Source organism: Pipistrellus kuhlii, unplaced genomic scaffold (assembly GCF_014108245.1).
Source record: "Pipistrellus kuhlii isolate mPipKuh1 unplaced genomic scaffold, mPipKuh1.p scaffold_m20_p_1, whole genome shotgun sequence".
Classification (NCBI taxonomy): domain Eukaryota; kingdom Metazoa; phylum Chordata; class Mammalia; order Chiroptera; family Vespertilionidae; genus Pipistrellus; species Pipistrellus kuhlii.
In genome coordinates this window covers 124,537,916-124,552,744 of record NW_023425404.1, presented here as the reverse complement: position 1 = coordinate 124,552,744, position 14,829 = coordinate 124,537,916, and positions in this window count along the sequence as shown.

Here is a 14,829-nt window from a genome sequence, read left to right as displayed (position 1 = left end):
AGAATTTTTTTTCTCAGTTCCTCTCTCTTTTCCTTCCTTTCTTCATTCCTTCTTTTGTTTCTTTCATTCTAGAATAATTTGCCTTATATACTCATGATTCTAATATTCTCTTGATATTTCCACCCATTGGTAGCAGGATTCATGGGTGATTGGCAGGGTTTTATGTCAACCTCTCAGTCTCCAAATTATGTCTGCAACGTATTGTGTTGACACTATATCAAGCCAGTCATGCTCACCAGCAAGGCTCTGTGGTTGATCACCTACCTATGAATCAGGAGGTCATGGTTCGATTCCTGGTCAGGGCACATGCCAAGTTGCGGGCTTGATCCCCAGTGTGAGATGTGCAGGAGGCAGCCGACCAATGATTCCATACCACCATTGATGTTTCTCTTTCTATCTCCCTCTCCCTTCCTCTCTAAAATCTATAAAAAAATATATCCTTTTTAAAAAAACAAAAGACAGTCATGATTCACATGGGCATATAATTATTTACATACTCTGTTGTATGATGCTCATGCTTATCTTAAATTAACATACACACACACTCACCCTCTGGAGAAGAGCTATAAACTGCCTAATCAATTTCCTATTTAAATAGCTCAAAAAACAGAAATAGAAACAGAAGAAAAAGACTTACTCCATGAGACACCACAGTAATAACCACCACAGGCAAGATGTGCTTATGATGCCAAAATCAATAGGAAAGACTGTAAGAAGCAGGATGCCTCCATGGTCGCAAGTACCTGCCCCCCCAAATATTTATTAAATATTGTGGTAATTTTAGCATGTCTCCAAATTCCTGACACTCCTCAGTCAGTGTGAGCTCCTGACACATGCCCCTTGAGTGGGGGCCGTTCATTACTCTGAGTGAGTAGAATAAAAGGGAACAGCAGTGACTTCCCAATGGAGGAACCTGGCTTGAGTCAACTTCACCAACAATAAACTGAGTCACATTCTTTACCCAAATGCAGCGTGATGGGGAGGGCTCCTCACCTTTACAGGATTCTTCCCTAAATGAAGATAGCAGAACAACCCAAACTGAGGGAGATCCTACAAAACCCCTGAATGGCACTCCTGCAAACTCTCAAGGTCATCAAAAACAAGGGAAGTCTGATGAAAAGAGAAATGTCTATTGAATGCCATGTATTACCTGGGCTGGTCTCTGGAATATCAACAGAACATGAGTAGAAAACGATGAAGTCTTAAAGTCTGCCGTTTAGGGTTCTGTATAAATGTTGACTTCTTAGATTTGATAAATAGACTGTAGTTATGGAAAATTTTTAACATTATGAGGCAATGTGGTTTATCCATACAATGGAATATTATTGAACCTTAAGAAAGGAAAGAAATTCTGGCATGTTGTAACATGGATAAACCTTGACATTATGGTAAACCACTCACAAAAGGACAAATTCTGTATCATCCCATTCATTTGAGGAATCTAAAGTGGTCAAATTCACCCTAACTGGTTTGGCTCAGTGGATAGTGTCAGCCTGCAGACTGAAAGGTCCCAGGATCGATTCTGGTCAAGGGCATCTACTCTGGTTGCGGGCACATCCCCAATAGGAGGTGTGCAGGAGGCAGCTGATCAATGTTTCTCTCTCATTGAAGTTTCTGGCTCTCTATCCCTCTCCCATCCTTTCTGTAAAAAATCAATAAAATCTATTTTAAAAATAAAGTGGCCAAGTTCATGGACACAGAACATAGAATGGTTGTATCCAGAGGCAAGGGAAGGGCTGGGAGAGTTATTGTTTAATGAGTTCAAAATTTTGAGTTTTGCAAGATGAAAAAGTTCTAGATATCTTACAACCAAGTGCATTGAGTTAACTACTGGACTGTACACTTTAATATGGACTGTACACTTTAACACGATACATTTCACATTGCATTTTTACTCAAAGAAATATTATTTTTTAAAAGTCATCTCTTTTTCCCAAGGGACCAAACCAACTTTTAAAAGGAATAACCTAAATCTTTTTGCTTCTTCCCCACCAAAGTTGTCTATTGTATAAGATTCATAAATACAAATCTTAGAGACAGATTATTGCACGTTGCCAGTAGAGAAAATTGCACATCCTCTGCCTTGAATTCCTGTTGAGTTTTTTATATTCCATAATAATAAGAATAGCAAAAACTCTTTGTCTTCAGCTCTGCAGCTGCACATTGTGTCCGATGCTTTGGGGTTTGTTATTCTCCACAACAAAGCTGACGTCGCCTTCTTGTCAACAGACTGGTGCACCTGCATCACCTACAGCCCTAATGTCCCTACCAGATACTTCCTGTTTTTCATCTCTGCTCTATTGTCCTTTATCCCACTGTGGTCCATGCAGCTTTTCATCTTTAATCCCATTATTCAAGGAGTCCTAAATTCAATTGTGTTTTTCTTCTTTTTCATGGACGATACATAATATAATCCGGAATGCCAGCAGCTTTCATCTCTTCTAGGGAGGAAACTATGGGGATGCAGATTCAAGATAAAAAACAACCATACGTTTCTTAGATGTTCAGACAAAGTAACGCGTCCAAGGGACCAAAGTGTCTGTCGTTGGAAAATCTAACTCCAAAGTGGAAAACATTCAACCTTCCTGTTTTTTTGTCCAGGTATTTGAGTTTCTTGAATTGTTCCTTGGCCTCTCCTCAGGGATTCATGTTGGCATTCCCCCAAGTGCTCAGACTAGAACTTGGGGCGATCCTGGAGCCTTCACGTAGCCTTTTCTCTACTGTCAGTCATTTTGTCACTGATTCTATCAGCATGACCTTCTTGGTTCACTGGGGCATCCTTGTCACTATTTCCAGTGTCACCACCTGCTGTTAGTTACCCTAGGTTACAGACAACAGCCTCCTAACTAACCCAGTCTCATGTCCTCAGCAGCCCAAGCCAAAGCAAACCATTCTCCCTGGGGAGCTATAACATATAACAATCTTCCTAAAATTAAAATTGATCCTGTCAATATATATGTTTTTCCATTTCTTAAAATATTCAATGAGTTCCCTTTTCCTTTTAGCAGAACCAGCATGAGACACACAAGTGCCTCATTTAAACTGACAATCTGGCAAACCCTGAATATACTCTCTTTAAAACTTGTAGAACATTTAATTAATGAGAAAGAAACTGTGGTTATTAAACAAAGTTTATCTCCTGCCCTGTATACAATAAGGGATTTACGACTTGCATTGACTATTAACAAATAATCATCTTATGTAGAATTCTTTGGTTTTGCGGAGTTCCCACATTCACAAATCGTTTGTCACCTTTCTCTAGTGCCCTTTTTACATTTTATTTTTGTACTTGGCATGTCCTGCAGTTGTACTAGAAACCCAGAGCAAGGTGCCACAGAGAAGCTGCTCACACCTCCGTCTGCACGGGCAGAGGGTGGGTCAACTGTTTGTCCATTAACTGTTTGTCCCTCAAGGTGTTCAGCTGCTTCCCGAGCAGTTTCCCCAGGTTTCTAAAGTGGCAATGGCGGTCACCAGAATTAGTGCACAGCCTGTCTCCAGTTTTTCCACAGATTGGCTCCTGGAGTACTGGCCGTGCTGGCCCAGCCTGTAATCTGCCTCCAACCTGGAGAAGCTCAGACTCTTCAGCAGGGTCCTGGGTACCCCACACTGTCTTTCTCCCTCTCCCAGGTCTCCTGTGCTGTCTCCCTGGGCCCCCCTGAGCCTGGGGAGACATTCCTGCAGACCACACAGCCAACCTTTCTGGGCAGTAGAACAGGATGGAGGAGGAGACGGTGGGCCTGGTGGGCAAACATCACCTAGCTCGTTTCAGATCAAGTATGATGTCCATATGCTCATGTGTTCCCACAGGGCGGGAAAAGCTCTCTCCACGCTCATCCACCATTGCAACTATTAAAATGTGCTCCATTGTCAGCTCCTCCCTGAATGGTAAGTTCCTGGAAGGGAGGGGCTGCACTCTATGAATCCCTGTGCTAGCAGAGACAATGCCATCAGACTGAGGGCTGGGGTGATGGGAAAGTCTTGTCCATGAAGTGGACATTTCAGGAAAGTCTTAAAGGGAAATAATTATTTTCTCTAAAAAAACAAAGTTTGTGAAAAAAACCTTTATGAGCCCTTCTAAAAAAGTCACATAAGTAATTTGTGCATATAATCATTATTTTAGAGATTGTGTGTGTAGGATTTACAGACCTTAATATTTAAAATCTGTATAGAATACATATCACTTCTTTCTGTGATGCGTGTTCCTAATAAGTAAGTCCTATTTTTTTTCCTTATTTGAGTCTAGACTAGTTCATTTCCTGGCTTCTTCATGGTGTGTTCACATCACTTTATAGGATAAAATTAATTATGATTAAATTTGCTAAAAAAAAAAAGCTCATATTCTCTGGGCCAAATTAATTTAAGAAATATCTTTTGTTGAATTATGAATCATTTTCCCCTGAATCTGAAGGCAGCTCCTATGAGGAACCAGTGACAGGAGGCTTCCCAAGGTGGATCTGGAGACTGGGCAGCCAAAATTCAGGGCCTGCGTGGCAATTTCTGGATGAAAACACTGTCGTGGGTGAGGACAAGGCATATGGTGGTGCTCTCTGCTTGGCATCACTGAACTTCCAAGCACAGAAGGCAATTAGATTCTGCACGTTGTGCTGGGACGTGCTGCAGAGAGTCTGTGTGAGCTGGTGACACAGCTCCCGTGTCAGAGTGAATCTGTTATCATCCACTGAAGGACTGTAGGCATTTATCTTCTGAAAGCCACAGTTGGGAAGATAAAACTTTAGATCTAAGACATTTCTCCTGTATCCTCTTTTCTTCCAAAATTAAGGGAAATTCTCCCCAATGAGTTGGTGTTTTCACATCTATTTCTATCCCCTGGTCTCCTTTGCAGAGGTGGGACATATACCTGGTTACTTCTCAGATGAGTTTATTAATGTATGTTATTAATTGGTATATTAATGTATTTTATTTATAATAGTATGTTAATGGTAATATCAAGAGTAACATATTTTTAAGAGCCACATGCAAACATCTTCAGGAAGATAAGAGTTGTTTTTCAGAACACACACCACAAGAGACTCTCTAGGTGTCATTCGCATGCCATTTCTGCAGCTTGCATCCTGACAATGTTTCCACACCTACTGAAAAATGCACCATTTGCCCCTTGCCAAGCGTGTCCCATGTCTGAATCAGAAGATTATTTACTCATCAGATTAAGCAGCCCCATCGCTGCCAACACAATGGTGGATGCTGCCAAGGGCAGAGGGAGCAGAAATGCTGTTGGGGGTGACAGCTGAGAACACAGAGATGCAAGCCCCAGGCAGTGAGCCACAGTCCTCTCCAGGGAAATTGTAGAGGAGGCTGGAAGGACAGCTCTCCAGTGAAAGGGACACACCGCCTTGCTGGTCTCTAAGTTTTTGCTCACCTCCTGCTCTTAGGTCTGGCTCTGACTCGGGGGCTCCAGGGACCCTGCCCATGCTCTGTGCTTGGCTGCCTGTGGGGAGACTCCTGTCCTCTGTCATCAGCCCCAGGTGGAACAGGCTGACTGGATTTTGATTTAGGGAGGGACACAGTCCCAGAGGCTGTGAGAGCTCTGCTGAGACATTTGGTACAAGTTGCAGAAGACTTTGATTCCAGCAAAAAGTGGATTCTCAGAATAAGCTACCAAAATATTTTCTCCAAAGTGTTATTTAAAAGACATTAGTAGCAACAGCTGGTTTGGCTCAGTGGATAGAGCATTGGCCTGCGGACTTAAGAGTCCCAGGTTTGATTCTGGTCAAGGGCACATGCTCAGGTTGTGGGCTCGATCCCCAGAGGGGGTTAGGGGGTGTGCAGGAGGCAGCCGATAGATCAATGATTCTCTCTCATCATTAATGTTTCTATCTCTCTCTACCTCTCCCCTCCTCTCTGAAATCATTAAGAATATATTAAGAAAAAGGACATTAGTAAATAATGCCCAATGTCAAGGGATTGCACCATGAAACCACCTCATGGGGCTTCAGATGTGATGGTCCCAGTTGATTTCAGAACATCCATTACCATGACTTCTAAAAATAAAAGTCACCTATACATGTTTTCAAAACAAATATAAAGTTTTATTGTGATATGTATTTAAGGTGTAAAATTTGATATTTTGATATATGCTGTGAAATGATTACTACTCCCAAGGTAATTAACACATCCACCAACTCCCATAACAACATTTTTAAAGTGTGTGTGTGTGTGTGGTGAGAACACTTAAGATCTACTGTCTTAGAAAGTTTCAACTGTACAATACACTATTGTTAACTATAGACACCATAATCCAAAAATTTATTCATCTGATAACAAAATTTGTATCTTTTGACCTATATCTCCCACTTTCCTGTTCCCCAGTCCCTGGTACCATAGTTCTACCATTTGCTTCTGTGAATTCAGCTTTTTTAGATCCTCATATAAGTGAGTCACAGAATATTTGTCTTTGTCTGGCTTATTTCAATTATCATAATGTCCTTCAAATTCATCCCTGTCACAAATAATAGAATGTTTTTTTTTTTTTTTAACTTTTGAGAAACTTTGAGCCTGTCCGGAGTGGCTCAGCTGGTTGGGGCAATGTTCCATGCACCAAAAGATTGCTGACTGAATTCCTGGTCAGGGCACAGATGGAAGGCAACCACTGACATTTCTTTCTCACATCAATGTTTCTCCCTCCCTTCCTCATTCTAAGCATATAACCTCGGATGAGGACTAAAAATAAAAGAGAAACTTTGAGATAATGAAATGAGAGACTTGGGGGGAGGGAGAGAAATAATTATTTGATCCAATTAGCTTTTATAGATAGTATCAGTATCCTTCAGTTGGCTCTTCACATGTACTGTTTTGTAATGTGACTAAATCTTATACTTCATATTTGGAAATCTTTAGAAAGAAAGAGGAGTTCTAACAATAATTTTGTACAGTCTCAGGTACTCTTGACTCATCTTTCTCCCATGATGTGAAGGTACAGGATTGCACTTCAAGTTCAAAACCAGGATACTGACTGGCAGTGCTGGGAACCAGACCATGCAGACCTTATTTTTTTCACACGTGTGCGTGTGTGTGTGTGTGTGTGTGTGTGTGTGTGTGTGTGTGGTTTCATGCAGTCTAATTCTGTGAATAGACTTTTGCAACCATCACAATAAAAATGCGGAGATGCCCATTGACACAGAGGAGCCCCCTTGTGCTGCCCGTTTATACCTCATCCAGTTTGCTGTGTATATCATGAATTTATTCCTCTTTATTGCCAAATAGCATTCCATTCTAGGAGAGACCACAGTTATGTAACTGTTATCATCATGACTAACAACTTAATATTAATAATAGGAAAAGAGCAAAGGGGAGGCCATCTGGGCCGCTTCACCAGGAAGCTACAGCTTCATGCCCCCAGGGAACCTCTAGTCCAGTCCCTGCAGATCACTGGGGAAGGGGTCAAACAAAGGGGAGGTGGGCACATGCACAGTGAAGTTGGGGTGACATGGGGAAGGCATTTGCCTGTAAAACATAATTATCTAAGGGGGGTGAAGCCACATGCATGCATGGGGAATCTTTAAAGATTAATAGGTTAAGCTTCTGGTTATAATGCCTAGAGAGTTCTCTCTCTTGCTCCTTGAACTGCACTCACCTGCCATGTGACTGTAAGCAGCTGCATGGCCCATGGCCATGTGGATTCCACATGCAATGGACTAGAGCTGGGAACACAAGTTAAGTTAGCCAAATGCTGTACTGGACCTTATTATGGAGTGAAGACACTGGGAAATGGCCTTAATACAAAATTGGACTTTTTCCATGTCAGGACAGAGGGAAAGGGGACATTGGAAACCCAGGGGTTTAAATCCATGGAAATAAAGATTACTCATCTTCCCATGCAAGTCTTGGTGGTACTGTTGACATTAACCCATTTATTAATTAACAGGAAAAGGGCAAAAATAAGGCCAGATAATATAGGCATATTTTAGCTGAAGTTTAACATTCTTTAGGTGTGCTCCCCACAGATCTTGGGGGAAAGGGCTGGGCAAAGAAATATTAGATGCATGCCCAGTAAGGTCTAAATGACAAAGGCAAGGTGATTTCTTGTCAGTCACACCTGGGAGCAGGTCATTGGCCAGAATAGGTGTGCTCACTGCCAGGACCCAAAATTTGAGATACAGAAGCTCTTGAACAAAGGCAGGTCCCTCTCTCGGCCCTTGTGCTCTCTTGGGACTCCCATTGCAGGGGTGTGCTCTCACACACTACACTTGCCCACATGGCCTACAGCCCTTGCACCCCACACAGTGGACTAATGGTCTGAGACTAGCCTGATGCTACATCAGACTCAAGTTCACCAGAGAACAGGAACTTTGGACACTGGCTTTGCTTCTAGCTCTGCTGCAACCCCAGCTGCACCTTTTCCAAAACTGGATTAAGGTATATGGGACTTTTGAAATTGAGGGATATAACTTCACACAGATAAAAATCACTCCCTCTCCCATGTGAGTGATTTTAAAGACTTAGAAAATTCTCAGGATATCATAAGAACCCCACCTCCACTAGTAATGGAGAAAATCCACTTGCTCAATTCTTTGATAACATCCGGGAATTCCTTTCTTTGTGACTTTGTAAGAACTCCACTTCCACTGGCAATAGGTGGGGACACAGAGGGCACCCCACTGATAACAATTTTCACCACTGAGGGAAAGTAGGATTGTGTCCAGTTTTTTTGCTGTTATGAAGGAAGCAGCTTTGAGCAACCATGGGCAGCTTTTTGTACATATCAATCTTTATTTCTCTGGGATAAATGCCCAAGAGTCCATTGCTGGATTATTGGGGATGTTAGTGTATATTTGTGTTATATGAAACTGCCATATCCTATGCATTCCCACCAGCACTGAATAAGAAAGCTACATCCTTCCCAGAATTTGGCATCATGATTCTGAGGGGACAAAGTTTGGCACCCCGAAATAGGCCTTTTGGGATATTGATTTTAAGCTGCTTATCTATCTATCTATCTATCTATCTATCTATCTATCTATCTATCATCTATCTATCTATCTATAAAAGGCTAAGCAACTGTCTGAACAACCAACCATCCCACTGGCCAGGAGGTATGATGTGCACTGACCACCAGGGGGCAGATGCTCAATGCAGGAGCTGCCGAGCTACAGCAACTTTGCAGAGTGCCCTCTTGCACTCCGGGACCCCTTGGGGAATGTCAGAGAGCCATTTTCGGCCCCATCCCTATAGGCCAGGCTGAGGCACCCCACCTGCTGAAGGGACCACACTCACCCTGCAGATGCCCTTTGAGCCACAGCGCTGCCCCAGGTGTGGCAGGCCAGGGAGGGACTGCAGGAGGTTGGCTACAGAGCATGTCCAGCCATCTCATCCAGTCCTGCCCCACCTGCCACCTTCTAATTAATTTCAATGTGCATGAATCCGTGCATTGGGCCACTAGTAAAGAAATAAAAGACTCAGAAAGAACCTTTGGCCCTCTCCTTTATCTGTCTAAAGGAATACAGACCTGTTTCAAGCATATTCACCTAAGCATATGTGGATTGTGTGTGGTAGACAAGGAGAAATCTTGTAAAGCCTGTTTCTGGACCCTCCTTTGTGCCCCATTGTTTGGGTGGTCACACAATAATGTGTTTATCACATTTACTCTTTCTCATCTACCTGTGAATTGCCTGCTTTCCCTTTAAAATTTCAGGCCCCTGCCTTTCTCCCTTTTGTCCAGAATGCCTCCTGGGGTTTCACATTCTTATGGAACACATATATGTACACATGTAATAAATTTTGGACATTTCCTCTTATTAATTTGATGACTACACAACCAGAATAATTTAGACAGGTGGGAAAAAATTTTTTTATTCCAACAACTCCTTTTTTTATTTTAAGTATCCTACTGGGTCTAGTAATAATTAATGTCGTTTTTAAACATTCGTTTAAAATCTTGCTTGGCGTTGACTTGTATTGACATAACCTTCAAACACGTGGTATCTACAGTACGTGTGAAGTGCAATTAAAAAGTTTTGCTTGAAAAAGTTTGTGTTTGGTTTGGTTTTTGTTGCAAAACTAGGGCTAAGAAGATGGCGGATGAAGAGCATATTCGGCACTGCATGCTTTACGAGTTTCAATTAGGAAGAAAAGCAAGTGAGGCTGAAAAAAACATCTGTAGTGCTCTTGGTCAAGATGCAGTTAGCGCCAGAAAATGCCAGCGTTGGTTTGAGAAATTTCGCGAGGGAAATTTTTCGTTAGATGACAAGAGTGGTCGAGGCCGTGTGTCCAATTTTGATCAAGAAGCTCTTCAAGCTCTTTTGGTGCAAAATCCTTAAATTACCCAATAAGAGCTTGCGACAACTTTAAATTGTTCACAAAAAACAATTTTCAATCAATTGCGTGCACTTGGCAAAGTCCAAAAGTTTGGAAAATGGGTTCCTCATGAGTTGACCGACAACAACCGTAATCAAAGAGTCACAATTTGCAGTTCGCTCCTCTCTCGTCAAAACCGTTTGCTGTTTTTAGAGCAAATTGTTACTGGAGATGAAAAATGGGTGCTGTATGTTAATTTGAAAAGGTGGCCTCAATGGTTGGACAAAAATGAGGCTCTGCAGCCCACGCCAAAACCTGACTTGCATGCGAAAAAAGTGATGTTGTGTGTTTGGTGGAATTTTAAAGGAATTCTTCATTATGAACTTTTACCATCTAACCAAACCATTACAAGTGCAGTGTATAGTGCCCAATTGGAAAGGTTAGCCCAAGCTTTAAGAGAAAAGAACCCGCGCTGATTAATTGGAAGGGCGTAATTCTTCACCACGATAACGCAGGACCGCATACTGCAAGAATCACTGCTGAAAAACTGCGCCAGTTGGAATGGGAAGTTCTCCCTCAACCTGCATATTCTCCTGATATTGCCCCTTCCGATTATCATTTGTTTCGTTCTTTGCAAAACTTTTTTCTTGGAAAAAAATTTAATAATGAAGAATGCCTCAAAAATGCATTGACCGAATTTTTTGCATCAAAATCACAAGAATTTTACAACAGAGGGATTAAAATGCTTCCTGAGAGTTGGGCACAAGTAGTAGAAAACAACGGCAACTATATTGTTGATTAAATTTTGTTGTATTGTTTAAATAAATTCGATTTAAAAAAGTATTAGAAAACGACATTAATTATTACTAGACCTAATAGGTGTATAGTAATATTTCACTGTGTTTTAATTTGCACATCCCAAATGGCCAATGGTGTTGAGCATCCTTTCACATGTCTTTTTGTCACCAGTACTTTCTCCCTGGTGAATGTCTGTCTGTTCATGTTTTTGCCCATTTCCTAAATGAGCTGGTTTTTTTTTTCTGTAAAGATTTGAGAGTTCTTTACATATTAAAAACCCAAGTCTTCTCTCAGATATGTGACTTATCAATAGTATCTCCCAGTCTGTAGTTCATCCTTTCATTCTCTTAAGAATTTTCACAGAACAAAAGTTTTTAATTCTGATATAATCTACTTTATTATTATCTTTTTCTTTTCTTGGTTCATCCTATTTTCTTCTTAGTCTTACATTTACTTTTAAATCTAGGATCCAATTTGAATTACATTTTTTTATAGTGTGAGGTTCACGCTAAGATTGTTGTTCTCTCTCTCTTTCCCAACATAATCTTTACAAATTATCGTAAAAAACATACAATTTACCATCTTAACCATTTTTAAGTGTATAGATCAGTGGCATTGAGTACATTCATGATGTTGTGCAACTATCACCAATCAGAATCAATCTCTGAAAGTTTTTCATCTTTTCAAACTGAACTCCGTAACCATGAAACAAGCACTTCTCATTTTCTCCACCTCCTAGCTGCTCATCTCCATTTTCTGTCTCTTAAGAACTTGATTTCTCCAAGCACTTTACATGAGTGTAGTCACACGGTATTTGTTTGTTGTGACTGTCTTATTTCACTTGGCATAATGTCCTCAAGTTTCATCCATGTGGTACCACGTGTCATGTAGCATTTTTTTTTAAGACAGAATAACAATCCACGGTATGTACAGAGCACATTTTGTTTATACAAAAGAATTATTTAAAATATTTTTTTATTGATTTTAGAGAGAGGTAGAGAGATAGAAGCTTCGATGAAAGAGAAAAGTCGACTGGCTGCCTCCTGCCTATTCCCTACTGGGAATCTAGCCTGCGACCCTAGCATGCGCCCTGGCTTGGAATCTATCCATCAACCTCTTGGTGCATGGGACAATGTTCAACCAAATGAGCGATACTGCCTGGGCATATTCAAAAGAATTTAAAGCAGGATCTGGAGGAGTTATTTGCACACCCATGTTCATAGCATTATTCACAATTGCCAAGAATTGAAACCAACAAAAAATGTCCAGTTTTTTGAAAAACTGTTCTTCCATCATTAAATTGTCTTTTCTTCTTTGGCAAAAATATGTTTGGTGTATTTGTGTGGGACTATTTCTGACTTCTCTATTCTATTCCATTGGCCTGCCCAACAATATGTTGCCTCGATCATGTTAGCTATTTATTGAGTCTTAAAATCAAGTAATTGGCCATGGACAGTAGACAAATGTTACAAAATAGGCTCTTCCTTCATCCCTCTGTCCTTTCCTTTCTTCTTTTCTGCTTCTTTTTCCTTTCCTCTCCTCCCTCCCTCTCTCTTTCCTTTTTCTTTCATTTTTTATTTTTTTTGGAGGGCACTGTTAAAGAATGGGTGAGGGACTGAATTTAGGAATGTCCCTTTGGTATTGCCAAAGACCTGATTTCAACTTATATTTACATTGGAAGTGGAAATGTATTAAAAGCATTTACAATCAGAAAAAGGACAAACTGGTCCTAGTAAAGTTGTATTCATAATTATCATTCACCTCCTCTTTAAATAAAATCTTAATCATAGTCCTATCGATTGCCAAATATAATCTTGTTGGCTAAAATTAGGTATTTTAATTATTTACACATGTTAAACTATTTGGCCATTTGGGTAGTAATTTTGATCCAAAAGGGGAGTTTGGAAATTGAGAGTCACTCATTCAATCAGAGAAGGTCTAAGTAGAACAGGGCAGCGTGGGACAATCTTAGGATTTGGAATCAGCTCACCTCATATCTGAACTCATATTTTTTTTGGGGGGGGATTGGTTAGTCCTCACCTGAGGATTTCCCCCCCCCCCCCATTGATTTTTAGAAAGTGTGGAAGGGAGTGGGACACACACACACACACACACACATACACACACACACACACACACACACACACACACACACAGAGAAACATCTATGTGAGAGAGACATATCAGTTGGTTGCCTCCTGTACCAGCTGGGGCTAGGGATTGAGCCCACAACTGAGGTATGTTCCCTTGACTAGAATCAAACCCAGGATTCTTCAGTGTTCGTGCTGATGCTCTATCCAGTGAGCAAAACTGGCTAGAGCTGAACTCAGCTTTTGATGCTTCTTTTGTCTTTCACTTTAATAAATCTCTCTATTCCCTTTTATCAGTCTTTTTATTACTACAGTATAAATGCTATCACTTTGAAATATGTTAACAGTTTTTAAAACATGGAAAAACAAAACACAAACAGATTATTCTAAGTTCTTAATTTGAAGGTTCAGAGAAAGCAACAACTGACATTTTCATGAATCCTCCTCTCTGTCTTTTCCCACGCCAGGATATAACTATTGAACTGTCTTCTTTATCCTTTGTTGCTCTTCCCACCACCAGAAATATTTTGTCACTGACTCACATTTTGTCAATATTTTCCTTTGTCATAAAATAATATTGGAGACTTAATAATAGTTGCAAATAGGTGAAATAATAGGCAAAAGCCAGAAACAGTAACAAAAAAACAAACAACCCAATAAACAAATACTTCCCACATGTCTGAAAATAAAATAAGATGATGTTGAGTTAAAATGGCAAGTAATTATCATGGCTGTGATTATGTTGAGGACACAAAAACACCTGGATTAACATTATAAAAAGGGAGGGTGGAACTAGGAGAAGCCCTAGAATCTTTGTTTTAAAGTGATTATTATGATGGATAATTTTTCATGATGAAGCTGATGGAACCAGTCTGTCTTGTATGCTTCTAATACAATTCAGCCTGGGGAGCAGAGGAGGATCTGGACAGCCTTTCAAGGTCCCTCTAAACCTGTGGTTCTGTGATTAGTTTGAATAATTGATGCTCTAAATTGTAATTATTTTTCCCCTTCAGGGTAGACTATGCATAAAGGCAGTTGTGGAGATATATTGTTCAAACACTCCAGGGAGTCATTGAGATGCTGATATTTCCTCCTTAGATCCGCTGTGAGTTACTGTTTGTGTAGAAACAACTTTGCTTCAGGTCACATCATCTGACATCCATGACAGCCTGCCATAACTAATCAATAGTGCTGTTCTTGTTCTTCCTCTTCTTTTTCCTATTTATTGATTTATTTATTTATTCATTTATTATTATTCTTTTTCTTAAGAAACAATGGATTATGGAGAAAAATTTATTTCCATCCTCAATTGGATGTTCCTTGGTAATTTGCATGCTGTATTAAAATTCTGCAGTCTCTTGTCATTATTGTAGTAATCTAGCAAAATAATACCTGCAGAGAATTGCTTCCCTGGATACAGGTAAGGACTTGCACAGACTCCATGACTATGAACGGAGTCATAGACTGATGAGGACAGAGGTAGAGAGAAGCTGACCTGGAATTCTCCCACTGGGATGTGACCAGCCACAGAAACTGCCCTTAGAAGTCACCCCATGCCCAGTTCCTGACCTCTCTCTGCCACAAGCACAGCCCATCACTCGCGGTCAGTGTTCTCACTCATTTTCCTCAATCTTCGCTCTATTTATAGTTGAGAACACTCCACTTCCCCCAGGTTGAAATACATTAGTTG